Below are 8,635 nucleotides of genomic sequence, written 5' to 3'. Positions count from 1 at the left end.
AAATCAGCCTTGTTAGCAGGTGGGGAGAAGAAGGTTGGGCAGTAGCAGGAGCCCCTCCTGTTCAGGCCCTAAGGCATGACATCTCCACGCAGCCCCTGAGGTCAGCGTTACACATGAAGCAGGGAGGCTCAGACAGCTGGGGTCACGCGCCCGAGTCACACACGCTAGCGAGCAAGCTGGGACTCAGACACAGTTCTTGCTGACTCTGAGCTCTAAAAAAATAACAGTAACAGCTAACCCGTACGTAGTCGCCACTACTTGCCAAGCTCTGCTTTCCCTCGTTTGCCCTCCTGACAGCTCTATGAGGCGGTGGTGTCATCAGCTCCGTTGTATGGAGAGTAGAAATCACCCAGCAGGTAGGTGGCAGAGCCAGCACTGGAGGCTGGTGGAGACTCCAGAACCCCTGCTGTCCCCACCTGAAGTGTCCTGGTTCTAGGTCAGGACCTGGAACATTCAGAGCCTGAGCGGGAGCTGGCCATCAGGTAGCGGTGACAGTGACAGGGACAGGTTGTTGGCCAATCGTACACCCCAGCCCACTGCTGGCTCTGGGGTGGGTTGTGTGGGCCTCACTGTCTAACTGTAGGCTGACATAACCCCTCTGGTCCTTGAAACCCGACAGCCCTGGGCTCTGCCTCTAACCGGCTCTGGGACCCTGGGCACACTGCTTCCGACCTCCGAGCACAGCCTCCTGGAGGTAATGTGTGCGTGCAAGGCGGGGTAGGGGTCAGGAGAAAACAGGGACAGTCCAAACAAGCTCCCTGATGGTGGCTGTCATGCTGTCGCTGAGTCTGCTTCTTCCTTCGGTGGGCCAAACAATGGTCCCCATTCACATTTGCCTGTGAATATGCTACTTTACACGACAGAAGGGACTTTGCAGCCATGATAAAGTTACAGGTCGTGAGTTGCAGAGATTATCCAGGATTATCCTATCCGGGTGGGCCAATTTTTTTTTTTTTGTGGTACACAAGCCTCTCACTGTTGTGGCCTCTCCCGTTGCGGAGCACAGGCTCCCAACGCGCAGGCTCAGCGGCCATGGCTCACGGGCCCAGCCGCTCCGTGGCACGTGGGATCCTCCCGGACCGGGGCACAAACCCACGTCCCCTGCATCGGCATGCGGACTCTCAACCACTGCGCCACCAGGGAAGCCCCGGGTGGGCCAATTATAATCACACTGAGCCCTTAGAAGAGGAAGAAGAAGACAGAGAGTCTGTCGGAGAACCTGGAGGACAGAAGAAGAGGCAGGAGAGACTCACAAGAGAGGGCCTCAAGCAGGCATTGCTGGCTTTGCCGCTGGAGGAAGGAGCCTCTGGAAGTCGGACTTCGGTCCCGGCCAATAGCCCACAAGAAAATGGGGGCCTCAGTCCTACGACTGCAAGGAACTGAATTCTGCCAGCAACTCAAATGAGCTGGGAAAACGGACTGGACTTCCAACTACTGTGAACTGTGAGCTAATAACTTTGTATTAAGCCTGTAAACTTGTTGTAATTCGTTATGGCAGCAGTGGAAAATGATACTCTCCTCAAACTCCCTTATCCACTGGAGTGAGGGTTGGTTCTCATCTTGGCCTTGAGTTGATCCACAAGCGTGGGGCCCCCAGCCCTGTTCTCCTGAATCAACGTGCAGGATCACTTTCCGTGGTCTCCAGCTGGAAGGCAGGCAGGACGGTAGAGCCCTGCAAAGGCCAACTTCACTTGGCTCTGTGCCCAAAATAAAGCTCTGGATATGTGTACTTGTTTAAAAAGAAAAAAAAAAAACCAACAAATGCTGACCCACTTTTTCCTGACTGCTCTGGCTCAGACATGTCCCTCTAAAAGGCAATTTATTTCCAGTACACGCTGTTCCCAGGGCTGACATCACAACCTCAGCTGGAAGGAGGAGCAGTACTTACGAGAGCTCTCGGGGGCTGGCATCCAAATCTGATAATGTAGCAAAGTTCTGCAAAAAGCTGGTGTTTTTTAAAAAAACTGCATCAGCCTGGCGATGGAGGGGCTGGGAGTTTGGCCCTAGTTAGAATCTCCAGCCAGGAGAAATGCTCGAGGCGTCTGGGCCCTGGAGCTCCAGCCCTCCTGCACAAACCCTGGCAGACCACAAAGCAGCAGCGTGGCCTGGCTTACAGCAGGGGTGCACCCTTGCAGCCTGACATGGGGGCTGCTTTGAGGGTAGACAGCCTCCCTTGGGAGACCGGGCCTTCCCAGTGGCCACACGTCTCTGAGCCACACAATTGACTAAAACATCATAAATATATTATCTAGGGCTTCCCTGGTGGCGCAGTGGTTGAGAGTCCGCCTGCCGATGCAGGGGACATGGGTTCGTGCCCCAGTCCGGGAGGATCCCACATGCCGCGGAGCGGTTGGACCCTGAGCCATGGCCTATGAGCCTGCGCGTCCGGAGGCTGTGCTCTGCAACGAGAGAGGCCACAACAGTGAGAGGCCCGCGTACTGCAAAAAAAAATTTTTTTAAAAATAAATAAATATATTATCTATTTTGATAATTATTAAATTAATATAAAGGTAAATTTTATTGGAAATATATCTTATTGAAATAAATATTTTTAAGTTATTTTATGGACCTACAAATATTGATATTTATTGTTTGCTTGAATAGGAGAGATTATGCACCAAACGTATCCCAAGTTTTAGCTCTTCTGTGTAAGTGCTGAGACTCTTGTTCACATTAATGTAGATGGGAATAGAGAAAATTTTGTTATAGCAGTGTCTCTCAATTCTCCAAACTTTTATAACAAAAATCAGATGGCGATATAAGATCAAAAATCATTTTGAGTGATTTTCAACTAACAACTCAGCAGGTCTTCCTTTGATTTTGCTGAAAGAAAGCAACTGAAACAGTTAATTTGCAAAATGATTTGTTACCAAGTTGTTAGAATCATTCATGTTCTTAATTTCTGGGCAGTACGCTAAAAGTTCAAAATTCAAGGCAGTAATACCAAGAATTAGCACATGACGCTTAAATATACTTGTTACTCTTTGCTTAGAGGCATCTCGTTTAACCCAGCATGCTCAGAAGAGGCTGGGAAAATGGAAGTATTGTTAATTCCAGTTTACCTTTGCCAAGGTAAAAAAATTAGTATACATTTACAATACCCAATGATATTTTGGGAAATGGTAATGAAAATAATCATCTTGTGAATCTGAATAATGGTCTTGAAAATTTTTGTAAGGTAAAAGTATGTATGTCCAAATGTAACACTGATTTGTCAAAAGCAAAAGGAAATCTTTGTTTTTTTCAAAAGGAAACTTTTGATCTCTTCCTCCCTCGTTGAAATCATATAAAATATGCAACTGAGTTATAGACTGAGCTGCAGGAAAGTGAAAATACTCACAAATCCTTTCTCATTGCTGAGAACAGTAAAAACGGAGGAAGAGCTTCATAGAAGATTGTTTTTTCCCAGCATGCTTTTTACACGTCGAGGATTCTAATTGTAAGGAAAAAATGTCCAAATTTTAGATATGAGGCAGAGAGATTACTGTGTCCTGCTGAGTGTTTTGCAGGGTTAGTCTGGTGGTGTAATCTGGGGGTTTTATAAAGTTGTAAGTGTAGGCATTATATTCTAGAAAACTGATTATGATGCAAGATTCTTGAGCTATGGCAAAGCAAATGAATATTATCCTAGAGAGATGCAAATGAGAAGATTACATTGCAAGACTCATAGCTTTATTTTGTATTCATTTTACAGTCTTATTTCTTTCAGGGAATAATATATTTGCTTCTCTCATAGCTTTTTTTTTTTTTGAAACAGCTTTATTAGCCTGCTGTTTCCTTCATTAAGGAGTTGAGTTTAATATGGGTTCATTTTATATATTTGTTATCAATTTTATTGAATACATTATTGCATACACTAACTGCCCATTTTAGAAGCAGAATTCAGTGAGGTTTGCTAAATGTATATACCTGTGAAACCACTGCCACAGTCAGAGTATCAACCCAACCACCGTCGACCACCATCAACCCAACGAGTCTCGGTGCCCCTTCCGAGTCAGCTCCCGTCTGGGCCCCAGGCAACACTTGATTAGATTTGCCTTTTCTAGAGCCTCATAGAGATGAAGCCACTTACTCTTCTGTGCCAGACTTTCCTTTACCAGCACGTCTAGGAGAGTGTCAGAGCTGGTCCCTGTTCAGTGCTCTCTAGTATTCCCGTCTCTCTGCTGGTGGAAAAAGGGTTATTTCCTCTTTGTGACAATTATGAATGAACCGCTGTGAACATTCATGGACATACAGTTCTGTCCTTCTTCCTCAGAGGGGGATTGCTGGGTCATATAGTGCATGGATGTGTGTGGAGTGGGAACTGCCAAACCTTATTCCAGAGTGTTTATCCCATGTGACATTCCCGCTAGCAATGTTTCTCTCCTTACTCTGTCTTTTGTTATGTAGAGGGCCCCAGCTGGAGAACCTAACGTGGGTAGAGGAAGATTTTTTTCCCCCTCCTTTCCACGTGCACACGTGGGTGGGGAGCCCAGGAGCTCACACACAGCTTTGTGGGTTGGCTGCCCCTGGCTCTTTCCTTTCCATTTCCCGTCCGCTCAACTCAGTGACACTGCTGGTCTTTGAGTGACCTCTCTCTGCCATGGATCAGACCTGGACTCCCGACACAAAGCTCAAGTGGCCCCAGAGCTGTGACCTCATTGGTTTCTCTTCCGTCAGGACACGGTCCTGAGCTGGCTGTTGTCCAATGTCTGAAAACCGTTTTCTTTCTCCTCCCAGTTTTCTAGTTGTTCACGGCGGGAGGGTCAACCTGGATGCTGTTCTTCTCCCTACATTTGTTTTTCACCTTTTCAAAATTATACTTTTACATAATTTTAAGTAGATACATAGTTAAGGCATGGGGCTTTGCCGTGAAATTTGTTGTGTGGTGAAATTAATATCTCCACTTTCGATATTATCTGCAGTTTCCCTCTTGGCTCTCACAGACTCTCCCTTAGGTGGGAAAGGAGATTCTGTGCTTCACTGCATATGGAGTCTGAGGTGGATCAGTTTTAGGAAAGACTACGTGTGGACATTGGGACTTTCGGTGGGGAAAATGAGTTCCTTAAAGCAATGAGACAGTACGTATAGTCCTTAGAACAGTGTCTGTCATATTTTAAGTGCTCAAGAAATGGTAGCTATTATTAGGACAATGCAATAAAGGAGCTTTACATTAAAGACTGCCTCCTTTGTAGCACGCTACTTATTCCTTGAGGCCCCTGGGATCATTGTTATCCTTTTTTTTTTTTTTTAATTTATTTATTTATTTTTGGCTGAGTTGGGTCTTCGTTGCTGCGCATGGGCTTTCTCTAGTTGCGGCAAGCGGGCTTCTCATTGCGGTGGCTTCTCTTGTTGCGGAGCACGGGCTCTAGGCATGTGGGCTTCAGTAGTTGTGGCTCCCGGGCTCCAGAGCGCAGGCTTAGTAGTTGTGGCGCACGGGCTTAGTTGCTCCGTGGCATGTGGGATCTTCCCGGACCAGGGCTCGAACCTGTGTCCCCTGCATTGGCAGGCGGATTCTTAACCACTGGGCTACCAGGGAAGCGCCGTTATGGTATCCTTGCCAGCCCAGGGTTCTGATCCAAGCTTGCTTTCCTGGGCTGCGGCCCATATTCCATTATCATTTCTCTTTTTACTCATATAACAGCCTTCCATTGAAGTCCTTACCCCGTCCTCATCCCTGTGTTGGAGTTGAAACTCATAGAACCGTGAGTGGGTCAGATACGAGAAAGTCTCAGGACAGAGAGATGCAGAGGGGGTTGAGGAAGCCCCGAGGACAAAGGAAATTCCTCTGCTTGGGGAGTCAGGGTGGCTTCGCAGAAGATGAAGGACTGAAATTAAGATTCGAAGAGCGAGTAGAAATTTCAGATGGGCATGGTAGGGGAGAGAAAGAGCAGAGTATCTGCAAAACTCAGAGGCATGGGAAGAATGATGTTCAGAAAACGGTAGCAGTGCAGCCAGGCTGAACCACGGCATGAGGGTGAGATCGCAGAGGGTGAGGCTGGACTGGCAGGCAGGGAGCAATTTTTTTAAACAACTTTATTGAGCTGTAAGTCACATGGCATACATTTCACCCATTTGAAGAGCACAATGAATTGGCTTTTAGTATGTTCAGAGTTGCCTGAAACCATAGGAAGCAATTTTTTTTTTTTTTTTGGCGATACGTGGGCCTCTCAGTGTTGTGGCCTCTCCCGCTGAGGAGCACAGGCTCCAGACACGGAGGCGCAGCTGCCATGGCTCACGGGCCCAGCCGCTCCGCGGCATGTGGGATCTTCCCGGACTGGGGCACGAACCCGTGTCCCCTGCATCAGCAGGCAGACTCTCAACCACTGCGCCACCAGGGAAGCCCATAGGAAGCAATTTTTGAAGTCTCTGTATGCTCCAATTGGAGGTGGCCTTCCCAGGACTTCCCAAAGTGTCTTTTGGGGGTTGTGTGGGTGCATAAAGTCTAGGGGAAGCTGGAGCAGTGATGGATCCAAGCAGAAAAGAAAACAGGCAGCAGTCCTTGTGCTGAGCAGATCAGAGCTCCGTCAGGTTGCCTGTGGGTCATGATGGGGGAGAGGAGGCCCCCGGCAGGGCCCCCACCATGGACCAGAGCTTCTGTAACCTGGGGCTGTGTCTTAATAGTCAGAGCAAAGGGGACTGTAAAATACTGAGAGTGTGGCCCTGGAACAGGCTGAGGCTCCCAGAAGTCCTGCTTTCCTGACAGATACCAAATGGAGGCCAGGTGCCCCAGAGCTGATTTGGGAAGTGCACTGAAATGAACACTTTTCAAGAAGTTCTTAGTTTTCTTGTTAAAGGTAGTCCTTTTTTTTAATGGGAGAGAGGGACTTCCCTCGTGGCACAGTGGTTAAGAATCCGCCTGCCAATGCAGGGGACACGGGTTCAAGCCCTGGTCCGGGAAGATCCCACATGCCACGGAGCAACTAAGCCCGTGCGCCACAACTACTGAGCCCACGTGCCACAACTACTGAAGCCCGCGCCTATAGCCTGTGCTCTGCAACAAGAAAAGCCACCGCAATGAGAAGACCGCGCACCACAACGAAGAGTAGCCCCCGCTCGCCACAACTAGAGAAAGCCCGTACGTAGCAACGAAGACCCAACCCAGCTGAAAATAAATTAATCAATTAATAAAAAAACAAAACAGGGTTTCCCTGGTGGCACAGTGGTTGAGAATCCGCCTGCCAATGCGGGGGACATGGGTTTGGGCCCTGGTCTGGGAAGATCCCACATGCCGTGGAGTGGCTGGGCCCGTGCGCCACAACTGCTGAGCTTGCGCTCTAGCGCCTGCGAGCCACAGCTGCTGAGCCTGTGTGCTGCAACTGCTGAAGCCCGCGTGCCTGGGGCCTGTGCTCTGCAACGGGAGAGGCCACTGCAGTGGGAGGCCCGCTCACTGCAACAAAGAGTATCTCCCTCCCGCCCTCCCGTCGCTGCTCGCCGCAACTAGAGAGAGCCCGCATGCAGCAACAGAGACCCGATGCGGTCAAAAATAAATTTAAAAAAACAACAAAAAGACAAAAAAAAAACCGGGAGAGAGTCTCTAGGTTAATGTCAGGAATGGAAAACAAACAGGTCAGAGATGGGTGGAGGCTGATTTTAACCAGTCAACTTGTGTGGAACAGTTTTTTTATGAGCTGCCCCAGTGACTGTCTGGATGAACGGATGAAAGGAAATTGGTCTGCACATACAGGCTGTTCTTCTTCCCGGGCCGCGGGAGTAGCTGCTTTCCAAATCTGGCTGTGTTTTCACAAACACATTTCAAGGCCACACCTCCAGTGTTCTCATTCAGTACCTTTGAGTCAGGCCAGGAAATCGTGGTGTGTTTTTAACTGCTTTGAATTCTTTTGGAATTCTCTTTTTGATAATTTTTAAACAACTGCAAACTTAATTTTCAAGTACAGTACAAATACTTTATCTTCCTTAACTGCTTTAGCGTAAGTGGCTGCCCCAACCCCCCTTGCTGAGTGTGGATTTTCCACAAACGAGGACCTTCCCTTGTAGCCCCACAGGCAGCCATCCAAAGTGGGAAATTAACATCGGTACATTATTACCACCTGATCATCAGGCTCCATTCAACTTTCACAGCTGTTCCAATTTTTTTTTTTTGGCCTTACGCGGGCCTCTCACTGTTGTGGCCTCTCCCGCTGCGGAGCACAGGCTCCGGACGCGCAGGCTCAGCGGCCACGGCTCAGGGGCCCAGCCGCTCCGCGGCATGTGGGATCTTCCCGGACCGGGGCACGAACCCGTGTCCCCTGCACCGGCAGGCGGACTCTCAACCACTGCGCCACCAGGGAAGCCCTAAAGCTAATTTTTAAAAGGAAAGACTGAGGGCTTTCTTGGTTGGCGCAGTGCCGCTGAGCCTGCGCGTCCGGAGCCTGTGCTCCGCAACGGGAGAGGCCACAGCAGTGAGAGGCCCGCGTACCGCAAAAAAAAAAAAAAAAAAAAAAAAAAAAGAATAATATAACTTGAATTATAATTACTTGGTATGTAATATATAACATATTTCCAATTGGATTATTATTTATTACCTTATATGTAACATATAAGGCATATAATGTAGTGTCATATACATAAATTGAATTCTCAAGAATTAAGCCACTGCCAATTTAGCTAAATCTCTTTTGTGAATTCCTTTCTAATATCAGTCTACTCTGAATTT

This window comes from Orcinus orca, chromosome 17 (assembly GCF_937001465.1).
Source record: "Orcinus orca chromosome 17, mOrcOrc1.1, whole genome shotgun sequence".
NCBI classification, from domain to species: Eukaryota; Metazoa; Chordata; class Mammalia; order Artiodactyla; family Delphinidae; genus Orcinus; species Orcinus orca.
This window is presented reverse-complemented; position numbering follows the sequence as displayed.